Here is a 14,439-nt window from a genome sequence, read left to right as displayed (position 1 = left end):
TTATAAAGATATTTGTCTGCAACATGAATAGGGCTAAAATGGAGAAGGAATGTGGATGAACAAGCAGTCCATACCCAACTCCTCTTCAGGTCCACCTCCTTTTAAAAAATCTTGCTCACTAATGACAAAATCTGAAAAGAAGTTACATTACATTTGACCTTAACAATGTTATCCATGGGATCGCAGACTGGTAAGGTTGGAAACATTAAAAATGCATCAGTGGCCTCTTTTCAGAATTCTGCTGGCCCACAACTGGAATCATTGCTAGATCAAACTGTATTTTTTTGATATTAGGTAAAACATCTGGAAGCATATGATAGCTTCTGCCCATGACATTTCTTTGCTCAATTTTGTCTCAATCCATAGGAATGGGTAAAGGGAGAACACTAAGCAGAACAGTTTGGAGCATCAATTGTTATGAGACTGGGGCCTTGTATTTAGCTGTTTCTAATTTTGGTTCTATATCTGGTCTGAATTTTACAGCTGTCATATTTACATTGTGTATTTAAGTCAGCTCTCACTTTTCATTGCATTCTAAATAATATTGCCTCCCCCTTAAATAGGACCTTGTGCCATGCAAATTACTTGACTGTCTACATTCTAAATTAAAAACAAATCTGGAAAATTGGAGGGGGGAAGCCAAGGTAATGTAAAGCCTGCAAATTATGAGCTAATAAGTTTCAAATATTGTGCATAGCTATTTACTCCGCAGTTCAATAAAGAATATTGTTACTATGGCAACTACAACATCACATCACCAGTATGCAACTTTGAAGATGCAGATCTTTTCTTCCACTGCTATTTTTTTTATTTTTTTTACAAAAAAGACATTTAGCAATATGGCATTTGAGCTGCCGGGTTTTAAATATGTTTTTAAATTATTTTTTGTAAAAGTGACAAACAACTAGCTGGGTTTTGAAAAAAGAGAAACAGCTGAAAAAGAAAATGACTAGGATTTTTCTCCAATTTATTTTTTATTTTATTAAATGTCAGGTGTGGATTTAATGAGCCTTATACCATAAAGCATCTATTTGCTTCATTTTGGAGGCACATTTCATATAGGATAGTTGCCCTTTGTAGTTTAATGAGTTCCTTAGAACAATGTGAGGCTAAGCCTTAGAACAGGACAGTTAAAAAATGAAACCCAATTTGGTCAAAATAATACAAAAGTCAAAGCTAAAGAAATAGAATTACTTGGTTTCATCTTGCAGATTATCTAAATATGCCATAACTGAAACACAGAAGTTCTTGGATATTTAAAAATAAAAATAGAATAACATTGCATAATCAAGTCAAGGGACATTGTCAAGAAATTCTGAAAACCAAATAGGCACATTCCAGAAAAAAATAGAAATCTATACTAATGAAACAGGCCAAAAGATAAAAGAACAGAACAGAACAGAAAAGCCAATAAACAACTTGCTCTGAACTTGAAATAAAGACAATTTGAAATTTAACCAGTAGCTTTGCAGATAAACAGGCAGCACAATTGGGATGCTCTGAGTTGCTGTCTCGGAAGGAGGAAATGTCTTCCTACCAATCTGTGAGCCCTCAACTATGAGGCTAGGAAAGGAATGGTTCCTTCAGAAGGTTTGATTCAACCCACAGAAAACTTCTAACAGGACAAAAAATTCCCTTGGTTAAAAATTACAGTTGATGGAATTACAGCCATGGTTACAAGTCTGATTGTCTCTGTCTCATTCTCTGTTATTATCTTGGATGATTCTTCACACCTGAAATGTGAGAAACAGCACCTGAGTGATTAATGAATAGAGATTAAGCTCAATATATATTTTTTTAAACCATGATAATGAAACAATGTAAGAACGGTAGAGATTTTTGTGTCTATGTGCGTATGTGAGAAAGAAATTCCAATGTGGTGAGTTACACAATCATTTCATTATGGAGCTAGTTTAAGTACAATTATTTTTGGCACAACAGAAGGGCAAATGATTCAAGGAGAGAAAGTGCACAGACAAAAACAACAGATGGGAATCTTTTTTTTCCTTGAATGAACAATTATATTTAACAGAACAGAATATCATAATGAGCTAGTAGTTTTATTAAAGATTAGAAAGCACTGCCAATGATGGAGATTATTAAAATTTTAAGAAAATATATTTAAGGGTATGATCAAATTATTTCTCTCTTTTTAAAATTATCATGACCCTAATTATGGATTTTTACACATAAAGATAACTCCTTTAATTATTTATTACAATATTTATGGACCACATTTTGTTATTCAAAACAAATATTAAAACAACTTAAACATAAAATAAAATCATGAAGTGAAAACATCCTTTTTTTTTATTAAATGCTAAGGATACACAGTTACTTTGAAATTTAATTCAGAAACTATTCAGACTAGATTTTGACAGATCTTGACTTTCACTGACTGGCATAAAAACTGTGACTTTTAAATATTATTTTATTTTTAAAAATAACACGATGATACTTTCAAACCCAATAAATTCTTAAAGAATGAAGCCTGTCCAGTTTCAAAGAAATGGGTATGAAGGTTTAATCCATCCTGCCCCATTTTTCAGTTATGCAAAAAGTAAGTGCCTGTAATGTTATTGTTTGGGAATAGAGTTAGATGAAACTGGCTGTAGCATTAAATGATCTCCTATGAAACTGGTAAATATTGTAGAGAAGATTCTTGGTAGAAAGGGATTTGGGATCTTGTGGTAGAATCTGAGTGATATAGTGATGCTCACAAACTCGGGTTAAATTGCCTTCATTTCATGCATGCTTCATTTCTACCCGAAGCTACATTTTGACAAAACCCTGTTCTGCTCAAAGGAGGAGCCCTGAGAATCTTCAGCAGTTCTAGATCCAAAATTCTAAGGTTGGACTTTTTAAAATGTTCTTGCCATACTAAAAATCTGGCTATCATAGGCAGATCAAACTAACCCCTCCCCCTAAACACTTCTGATCTTCACTCAAAATGTATACATTGCATAGTCCTTTCGTTATCTGCATCCTTTTACATCAGTGCAATGGCTGATCTTCTCTCTTGGACAATCTATCTATCATCTATCTATCTATCTATCTATCTATCTATCTATCTATCTATCTATCTATCTATCTATCTATTATCTATCAAACTATCATCTCCAAAAGGACAATAGGTTATCAAAAAAGTACATTTTACTTACTTTTGTTTTATGTTTTGCATATATGTGAACAGACAATTCATTAACTTGCAATTCATTAAACATTATCTTCTAATAGAGCAATTACTCACCAGAATTCTAATACTCTGGAAATATATAACATATTTAAAAAGAAGAGGGATTAAGGGTTTTTTCCCCATCTCAATTTTTGAGTCAATATTTACTAAAAATAACAATCATTTTTCCCCCTAGAAAAATAGAAAACTACCCAAACTATAAATGAATCGAAAAGAGAAAATATCCCTATCTTTAAGATCACAATTGGAATACCACATGCAGTTTTGTTGACCATGATACAAAAAAGATGTTGAGACTCTAGAAAAAGTATAGAGAACATCAACAAACATGATTAGGGGGTTGGAGTCTAGACTGTTTGATGAATGGTTGCGGGAACTGGGAATGTCTAGTGATGAAAAGAAGGAATAGGGTGATGTAGCAGTCTTTCAATATTTGACGGGCTATTACAGGGGTCAATTTATTCTCCAAAGCACCTAAGAGCGAGAAAAGATTAAATGGGTGGACAAAAAGACATCCAATCCTGAATTAAAGTAGAAATTTCCTGACATCTTTAAATAAAGATAACAAAGCAGCCTCAGAAAGTACCCTGCTCCAGTGTAAAAATATCCACTTTCAAAAACTATTTAAAAATAAAGCTCTACTAAAAATAGCAAAGTCCACTGTTCTCTGACCTGTTGCTGTTTTGGGTTGGTTGCATGAGTCATTGGCTATGAAATGAAATGTTGTGTATCACTTGTGTAAGTGTGAGAATGTATCTTCTGTTGAGACTGCAAATATAATAAAGCATGGGTTTAAAAAATTGTCTTATATATGTGATAGTCTAACAGCAAAAATGCTACCATAGGCACTCACACAAAAAGGAGGAGCCGAAGCCGCAACGAGACGAGGTGCGATCTCAATGCTCTGAGATCACAGTTGATACTTTTGCCGCTGGGTGGTCCAAACGGGCCTAAACTATCCCGCAGAGACGGTGAACAGGAAGAATACGTCTTGCTGATCTCAAGGACATCACTAAGTCCCCGATTGATCCAAGAGAAGTTCTTCAAGCCAGTGACAAAAAATCCAGCCATTTGGCTGATGAAGTCAGGGCATCTCCAAAATGGAAGGTATGGAAAGAGAAAGTGTTTCCAGCTGGTGAGGAATTTTTACTGTTTTAAAAGTAACTGCCTATAAAAAACTTAAAATTAATTTAAATTGGAGAACAGAAGAAATAAGCAGCGGAATTAAATTTGCAATGGTTTTGGACAGTGGATTATCTTACTTTTTAAACACTATCTTTATGGATGGAATTTATGCAAGCCTTTTAAAACGAATGGATTAAGTTTTCTTCTTCTATTATTTTTCTTTTACTATTTTTTGTAACCTATGGAATAAATTCTCCTCTTTCATTACTGTGGGTGTTTTTCTAACTCATTTAAGAATTTGACTTTTTTTTAACTTGAAATACAAAAAAGATACAAAAAGAAACAAAGAAAATTGCAACATTGCAACATTAACACTGCTACTCGGAGGCTGGAGGTTTGTGTATTGGAAACAAACCACTCTTATTTTTTTTCACTGATTATCCTGGCTTGGCACTTCAAGGTCTCACTGCTTGTTTATAGAGAGTGATAAGAAGAAAAGCACACAGATGTTCCTTTGAAATATATATTTTAACCAGAGAAAGGTGAAAATGAAATGTTATTGTGAATCTATGCTTAATCCTGTTAAAACCTTCTAAGCTAGAGCAGCAGTGTTTGTTTGCTGGAGATAATGGCACAATCTCAAAAGCAGAAAGAAGTTTTAAGTCTGCAAAAGATATTCTCAGAAATACAGAAAAAAAATACACGTGAGAGAATAGAGAAGAAGTTAGAAGACTTAGTGCATTTAACAGCAAAATATGATGAAGAAGTTCATTATGTTTATCAAATGGAAAAAGTGGCTGTTAAAATTCTAAAAATCGCAGAGGAAAATGAATATAAAGAAATTAAAATTGCTGATATTTATGGTGATTGGTTTGTCTCTGAAAATGGAAAGAGTGGAATACTGAAAGAGGAATTAAATGGAGGGGAAATCTACCCCAGATGGCAAGATACAGAAGAAGAAAAAACAAAAGAATTTATGGATTTAAAGAGAGAAATTTTATTAGCAATATCATTGATAACACTACCGACAATCAAAGATAAGCTGATTAAGGAAATATAAGAAATCATCAAAATTACATGAGAGATTTTATAAGCAAAGAATTGCTAAGAGGAATCCATACAAAGTTAATTAAGGAGATGATTATAGGACTGACACCACAAATGGCAGAAGATATGAGACTGTTTTGCTACTGGAAAGATACAGGTTGATAGATGGAAGAGTATAATTTAAAACTAGTTAAACTTAGTGAAATTTAGTGACAATAGATATAGTTAAATAAATAATTGATAATAATAATAATGTATACAATGTGTAGTGTTATGATAAGTAATAATTGGATATGAATATTGAATGGTACCCATGAAAGGAAGATTAGAAATCTTTTTGGATTATATATAAAGGTTAATAAAAAAATAATTAAGTTAGATACAGTTAAGTCTTGTGTCAGGCCTGTAGTTATATTCTTTTTAGGATCTTTGGCCTGCCACACTTTCTTATAATTTCCTATGTGTTTCATTAGTGTAGTAGTTGGGAGGGGGGAATAGAAAGGAGTAGGATTGTGGAATGTATTGTTGACATTCTTTTATAGAAGCCAAGGTCATCTTTTGTCTCCGCACCTCAACACCTGACTGGAAGCAGAGGGGTGTAGATGCCAGCGTGGAAGATGATGATTGGAACATGTGATGGATTTGTACCCAAGAGGATCATTTCAGACCGCGGAGTCCAGTTCACATCCAAGTTCTGGAGAGAGGTCCTGAGATCCATTGGGTCCACACAAGAACTGAGCTGAGAGGTTCATCCCAGCATGAACTGCGCAGCAGAGAGGGCCAATGCGGTGGTGGAACAATACATCTGGTGTTTTGTGGACTATCAGCAAGACAACTGGTCGGACTGGCTATCCTTCGCCGAAGTGGCATACAATGATGTGGTCCACAGCAGCATAGGATTAGCGGGTTTCCAGATTACCAGTGGCATGGAATTTGTTGCCATGCCTGAGTTGCCTAGAGAACCTCCTTCCTTCATGCCTTTGAATGAATGGATGGACACGCTAAAGAAAGGATGGGAAAATGCGAAGAAGGTTCTAGCAGTTGTGGCAGAAGCCTACACGAAGCAAGCTGATCAACATCGCTCGCTCCAAAACCCCTACCGTGTGGGGGACAAAGTTTTTGTGTCTACCAATTACATAAGATTAGGAATGCCTAGCAAGGAATTTGGTCCAAAATTTCTAGGTCCATTCCCAATAATGAAGATAACTGTAACCCAGTTACAGTTCAACTCAGTCTACCCAGAAGTCTAGGGAAAATTGACCCAGAATTTCATTGTAGTTTGTTGAACCCAGTAATTGGATCCAACATAAGAGCATCCATCCAAGCTCAGTCTTTTCCTATAGTGATAGAAGGGGAAACACAATCTGAGGTGGAAAAAATTGTAGACTCCAGGCTGAATAGGGGTCGCTTACAGTACTTAGTGTGTTGGAAGGGTTACCCTTGGTCTGAAGCTACTTGGGTGAAATGTGGGAACCTAAAAGTGGAGAAGTTAGTAAAGCAATTCCATGAGAAGTTTCCAAATAGGCCTGGGGGGAGGAGAGGTGGTTAATTTTGTTATGTTAACTTTTATGTTATTCTCTTTTCAGGAAACATTTTTCTTCTGAGGAGAGGCCGCCTGTCAGGCCTGTAGTTATATTCTTTTTAGGATCTTTGGCCTGCCACACTTTCTTATAATTTCCTATGTGTTTCATTAGTGTAGTAGTTGGGAGAGGGGAATAGAAAGGAGTAGGATTGTGGAATGTATTGTTGACATTCTTTTATAGAAGTCAAGGACATCTTTTGTCTCCGCACCTCGACACCTGACCGGAAGCAGAGGGGTGTAGATGCCAGCGTGGAAGATGATGATTGGAACATGTGATGGATTTGTGGGTGTGGGGATAGATCACGAACTTTCAACTGGGTGGAATTCCAGGAAGAACATTAGAGTTGGAATTCCATAGACGTGCTAACTTGCCTGTATGATTAAATTGGAACTTTAAGGATAACCTTGCCTTGGACAATGATTTAATTCTGCATGGTATTAAGAATGCCTGACATCTTGATTATTAGGGGAAAAATGATATGATACAGGATATAGTCAAATGAGGAGGGATAATGATAACAACGAATATATACAGTATGTATGGGTACAACATAAGGAAATGGGATGTAAATTGTAAACAGTGATTTGGAAAGAAGGATTAGAAAACGTTGTTATTAAATATTATGGATGTTTAGCTAGAATAGGACATAAGGATTCAGTGTTATTGGAGGATTTTAGAAATAGTAAATGAAATGCCAATAAGTGGTTATGTATTAAATCTTGGTATATTTTATGATGAAGGACTTTTAAACAATTATAGTCAATGAAAATGGAGGTATGATGATGGTAACATGTATAAATATCTGAGTTAAATTACTTGAGTTAATATGAATTATGTTTGTTGACTGTGGAAGAGATGCATGAAAGCTTTTTTGTCACCAACTGATACACTTTCTACAGTATGTAAAGAAGGATGTGTTGTGTTTTTTTGAAAATTAAAAATAAAAAAAACATAAAAAAGAAGTAATAATAGATTTCTTTCTCTCTCTCTCTTCCTCCTACTAGGAAAATCTTCCACAATAAATTATATCAGAAAAGGGACACATATACAAGGGAGCAGTTCTTTTCCAAGTACTCTGATAGGCATGGTGTATGGAAGTGATGAACTCAGAAGCTAGTGATTCATATCACTACATGCCATTCCAACCCTGCCCCCAAAATACACACATACATACACAAACACACACACTCTTTCTCCTAAGGTAAAGGTTCCCCCGTACATATGCTCTAGTCATTTCCAGCTCTAGAGGCAGTGCTCATCTCGGTTTCAAAGCTAGCACTGTCCGAAGACGTCTTATGTGGTTGGAATGACTAAATACCGAAGGCACACAGAACACTGTTACCTTCCCACCGAAGGTGGTCCCCATTTTTCTATTTGCATTTTTACATGCTTTCGAACTGCTAGGTTGGCAGAAGCTGGGCCAAGTAACAGGAGCTCACTCCGTTATGTGGCACTAGGGATTTGAACCGCTGAACTCCCATCCTTTCTGATAGACAAGCTGAGCATCTTAGTCACTGAGTGACTGCATCCCATAGCCTTACAGTAAAGTAGAATTAATTCTTCTTGTTAAGTTTTCTTTCTGATCTGCTTGGGAAGCGGGCAACCTTTTAGCTAGTTTCTCAGATCCATAAAATAGATTTTTGTCTCCTGAAACTTCATTAGGTCCCTCTGTCTAGGTGTAAGGAGTTGAAATTCTGAGTTTGAGAGATTGTCAGTGGCTACAGGTGAGGAATCCTGGGAAGTCCCTTCGGGGAGAGGGGGTGGTCTATAAAACAAATAAACTTAACTTAAAGTTGCTGGTTCCATCTTTGCCACTGAACCATCCCTTTTTCTCTATATATGGAAACAAAATTTCATGTTTGAGATACTGCTAAAAAACCAACACATTAGAACACATTAGAATGTTTGAATCATATTTTCATACCTCTCTGAATCAATTTGAAAATATTTCATATTTATTTATTTTACATATTTCTAAACTGCCTATCTCTCTCAAGGAGGGGCTCTGATGCCTTTAATCAGTTTGAATCAAACTGAACCACCCATTAGAAAATGTGCATAATCAGGAACTAAGCTACAGCTTGTGACTGAAATCTAGATGTTTATTGTCAATGAAATTCAAACAGGGCAATGGCCTAGTCATTGTCTCTAGGTGGGGTGGCAACTTTTATCAATACAGTTTCATTGAATCATACAAATCCTATAATTCTGTTAGAAAATGGAAGCATCTATTGCATTTGAATATTCATGGACAAAAATATGATAGTTAACAAAGAGCCTTTTCTTTAAATGTTCAGAACTCCTACTACTTATGTCTATGGAGATTTCAGTCATCCAGGTCATGGTTGCTCCATAAGTGCTTTCTTTCAAAAGGTAACTGGACTTTCTTGTTTTACTTGAAGACATTTCACTTCTCCTCCAAGAAGCTTCTTTAGTTCTGAAGTTCTGAAGTTGAAGTTCAAAAGTTCAGAGCTGAAGAAGCTTCTTGGATGAGAAGCGAAATGTCTTCAAGTAAAACAAGAAAGTCCAGTTACCTTTTGAAAGAAAGCACCTTTTGAGAGAACCATGACCTGGATGACTGAGAATCTCCTCCTAATGTGAGGGTTTCAATCATGGCTGCCAGACCAATGTCCTTGAAGCAAAACCAGTTCAAACATATAACATGCCTCCTGACAAAACACCTTTTGTCCTACTATTTATAATAAATACACACAATCTCATCTTTGCTGGATTGTGAACTCCAAAAGCATGTTATTCTATACCATGCTTCCACTGAGTTCTAACCTGTAGGACTTTGACATGGGTTGAGTTAGAACACTTTAGTTATTGGCATTCAATTTTCTGTGCTATTGACCAGTGTATGCTTTGGAGTGAGCTATCCCAGTTGGGAGCTGAAGGCACAGTTTGCAGTGTTTCATTTTCTTCTCAGATAACATTTTCCAGAAGATTGTGTTGTAGGAAATTCTGTGTCAATTGCAGCATAAACATTTCTCATGGTTTTGATGTTAACACCCTTCTAATTTATCACCTTTGTTCTTTGAGGGTATAAACTGAAGTAAGTGAGCTGCCCTACATGACTTAGGTGAAGAAGTGGATGAACAGAATTGATTCTACTGCAGGCTGGTGGACAGAATGAAAGAATTATGATTTTTTAACACTTCAGTGCCTTCATTTTCTACATTTTAATTGCTTATGCTAGGATGTGGTGGTGATTTACATACTGTTTTCTTGTGCTAATTATTATATTTTATCACCTGTCTCTTTTTTTAGTTTGCAACACATCTTGAAAACAAACAAACAAAAATGTTTCTCTGTATGAAGGTTCTTTTTTGTTGTTTTAAATCCTCTGTTTATAACTATTATGAATAAAGGAGAAATAAAGTATGGATAGATGAGGCAGAAATAAGTTAAAGGCCCCGTTCTCTCTTTTTCAAAAGCCATCATTATATAGAAGATAATGGTTTATCGTGGCCATCATTAAGCACATATTTTCAAAATTCCTGAATACTTTTTCATTATACAATAATACAATACAATACATTAGCAGAGTTGGAAGGGACTCTGGAGGTCTTCTAGTTCAAACCTATGCCCGTTTCAGACAAATGGCTATCCAACATCTTCTTAAAGACTTCCAGTGTTGGGGCATTCACAACTTCTGGAGGCAAGCTGTTCCACTGATTAATTGTTCTAACTGTCAGGAAATTCCTCCTCAGTTCTAAGTTGCTTCTCTCCTTGATTAGTTTCCACCCATTGCTTCTTTTTCTACCCTCAGGTGCAATAGTTTATTCCCCTCTTTTTTGTGGCAACCCTTGAGATATTGGAACACTGATATCATCTCTCCCCTAGTTCTTCCTTTCATTAAACTAAACATACCCAGTTCCTGCAACCGTTCTTCATATGTTTTAGTCTCTAGTCCCCTAATCATCTTTGTTGCTCTTCTCTGCACTCTTTCTAGAGTCTCCACATCTTTTCTACATCGTGGTGACCAGAACTGAATGCAATATTCCAAGTGTGGCCTTACCAAGGCATTATAAAGTGGTATTAACACTTCATGTGATCTTGATTCTATCCCTCTGTTGATGCAGCCTAGAACTGTGTTGGCTTTTTTGACAGCTGCTGCACACTGCTGGCTCATATTTAAATGGTTGTCCACTAGGACTCTAAGATCCCTCTCATAGTTACTACTATTGAGCAAGGTACCACCTATACTGTACCTGTGCATTTTGCTTTTCTTGCCTAAATGTAGAACTTTACTCTTTTCATCATTGAATTTCATTTTATTAGATGGTGCCCAATGTTCAAGTTTGTCAAGATCCTTCTGTATCTTAAGTCTATCTTCTGGAGTGTTGGCTATTCCTGCCAGCTTGGTGTCATCTGCAAATTTGATGTGTTCCCCATTTATTCCCTCATTCAGATCATTAATGAAGATGTTGAAGAGTGCTGGGCCTAAAACAGAGCCTTGGGGTACTCCACTGCATACTTCCCTCTATGTAGATGCAGTTCCATTGAGGACTACATGTTGAGTGTGGTTGGTCAGCCAGTTATGAATCCATCTGGTGGTGATTCTGTTTAACCCACATTCTTCTACTTTATCTTATAGTAGGTTATGGTCTACCTTCTCAAATGCCTTACTGAAGTCCAAGTAAACTATTTTGACGGCATTCCTCTGGTCCACTAATTTTGTCACTTTGTCAAAGAATGCAAGAAGATTAGTCTGGCATGATCTGTTTTTGACAAACCCATGTTGGCTTTTGGCTATTACTTTGTTTACTACTAGGTGTTCGCTAATTCGTTGCTTGATTATCTTTTCCAGAATCTTTCCTGGTATTGAAGTCAGGCTGATAGGTCTATAGTTTCTTGGATCTATTTTTCCCCCTTTTTTAAAGATGGGAACCATATCAGCTCTTTTCCAGTCCCGGTGCTCCAGGATCTCTGAAAGATATAGTTTAGTGGTTCTGAGATCTCGTCTGCCAGTTCCTTCAGAACCCTGGGGTGTAATCCATCCGGTCGTAGTGATTTGAACTCATCTATGTTAGACAGGTGCTCATTTACCATTTTCTTCCCTATTTCTACTTGTGTTCCTAATCTGATTTTTGTGATGCTGTTTTTCATAGGTTGGACTGTTTTATCCCTTTGTGTAAAGACAAATGCAAAAAATGAGTTAAATAGTTCTGCTTTCTCATTGTTGCTTATTACCTTCTTGCTACTTTCTCCCAACAATGGACCAATTGTTCCCTTAACTTTTTTTCTTGTTTTCAACATGTTGGATAAAGCTTTTTTTGTTATTTTTTACTTTTGTGGCAAGCCTTTCTTCATTGTGAGCCTTAGCTTTCCTCTATTTTCTTCTGGGTGCATTCAAGATGCTGGCTTTCAGTTTTAAAATCCTACATGATGTGGAACCATGTAATTTAAGGGAATGTTTCTTCCTAGTTTTATCTGCACAGCCCATCAAGTCAAGGAGGAGAAATGTGTTGCAAATCCTTTCTACTAAGGAGTTAAATTTGGTGGGACCCAAGCTTTGTTTTTGTTGTTGTTGTTGTGGCTCACACTCTATGGAATATCAGCCCTGGTGAGTGAGATTGGATGTTTCCCTACTTGCCTTCTGGAAAGACTTAAGATACTTATTTTTCCCCATCCACCTTGGGAAGCCCGTGGTGAGCCAGGAAAATGGTTGATTGATATTACATGATGGTTTTCTCTCCGGCTACTTTGAGTTTTTGTCTTTTTTTCCTGTTTTTACTTAGTATTTTATGGTGTTTATTGTTTTTGAAGTAGGGTATACCACACAGAGTCACATTGAGAAGGCAGCTATATAAATTTGTTAAATAAATAAATAATGGAAGGGTGAACCGGATATGTCAACAGAAACACACAAAAAAGTTCAACACAAGAAGTTCGTGTGGTAAAACAAGAAGAAATAGGGTAAAGAATGAATGGATCTTCAATTAATATGGCTTCAATTGAAAAATGAGTAGCTGGTACATGGTTTTCCTTTAGAAAAGGAGTTGGCTGAAGAAGGAAGTGTGGTGGAGAAAAAAAAGAGGAACAATGTTAGCAACAGAAAAGGAAAAGCTGAAGAAGGAAGTGTCCCTTGGTCCTTTGAGGGAGATGGGTGGTTTAAAAATGTGAAAAATTAATGACAATAAATAAATAAAGAGAGAAGAACTGAAGGCTCTGGCACTGAGCCAAGGTTAAGAACAAGAATTGGTGTGATTATCAGCATCAGCACTGTCTTGACAGGAACAGCTGCCAAGCCCCATAGGTTAAACAGGAATAGAGCAGAATATTAGCAAAAATCAGCTATTATAGTAAAGGAAACATGTCACTGTCTGTTATATTATAGACCAGTGAGACAGTGATGTAACTGGTTCCAGAAACCCTGAAGAAATAGTAGTGGTAGAGAATGATGATAAGCCAGAAGAATCCTGGAAGGCTGAAACTCCAAAATCGAAGTGTTGGCAAGAGAAAGAATTTAGCAAAGGGCAATCCTGAAAGGCAACAACAATCACTACCTCTTGTGGGGGAGTAATGGTGGCCTTTGGAAAGTGTTAAAGATGACAACACCAGTGCTCTATCCAGCATCTAATCAATTGGGTATAGTTGAATTTAAAAAGAAGTAGATTTAAATGGGGATAAAATGAAAAGAGGTTAAGACCATGGATGTCTATGGAATGTATGTATAGAAATTCAATGTAGAATCCAGAACTTAATAGTATAGGTAGATTGTAGACTTGTAAAAAAAAGTAGAACCAGACAGAGATTCTATTTATTTATTAAATTTATATAGTTGTTCTTATTACTGAAGGCAATTTGGGGCAGTCAACAAATACAAACAAAACATAAAAACAAAAATGTATTATTATTTTTATAAATTATAATTATTTATATATTATATTAAAAAGTGAAAGATACAAATCACAGGAGGAGGAGGAGATAAAAATGGGCATCTCATTTTTGGAGCCCTCTGAGCAAGTCTCGTATGATGTCGGATCTCCAGGCCTGACAACATGACGAAGACGTAAGGACTTTCTGGAATATTGAATCAAAAACGTTAAAATTGAATAGTCAAGAGCAAAAGTAAAAATATTTCCTGAGATTAAAAAATAGATTGCATGATAGGGGAATCTTGATTCTTTTTTGGTAATGAGTTGCTTTGAAGGGAATTGTTTGACTTCCTGGTTATTTTGTCATTGTCCTCCAAACAATCATAGTTAACACAATTAATACAATTTAGATTTGCACATTTCTACTTAAACTAACTATATCTCTAGCTGATGTATCAATGCATTTGATGTAAACATAAATAATGTGTAAACCTTTTGAAACTTTTAGTTGTAGGGTAATAACTTAAGTAAACAAACACAAACATTATTTATTGGCATTTGTTTCTTTGTGTTAATATGAACCAAGTGAGTCATGCATTTTTCTTAAACGTTCTTTTTTAATTTATTCATTTATTTTCAGGGAGCCATTACCCAAATCTAGGTA

This window comes from Natrix helvetica (genome assembly GCF_964273705.1).
Source record: "Natrix helvetica genome assembly, chromosome: 1".
Lineage (NCBI taxonomy): Eukaryota > Metazoa > Chordata > Lepidosauria > Squamata > Natricidae > Natrix > Natrix helvetica.
This window is presented reverse-complemented; position numbering follows the sequence as displayed.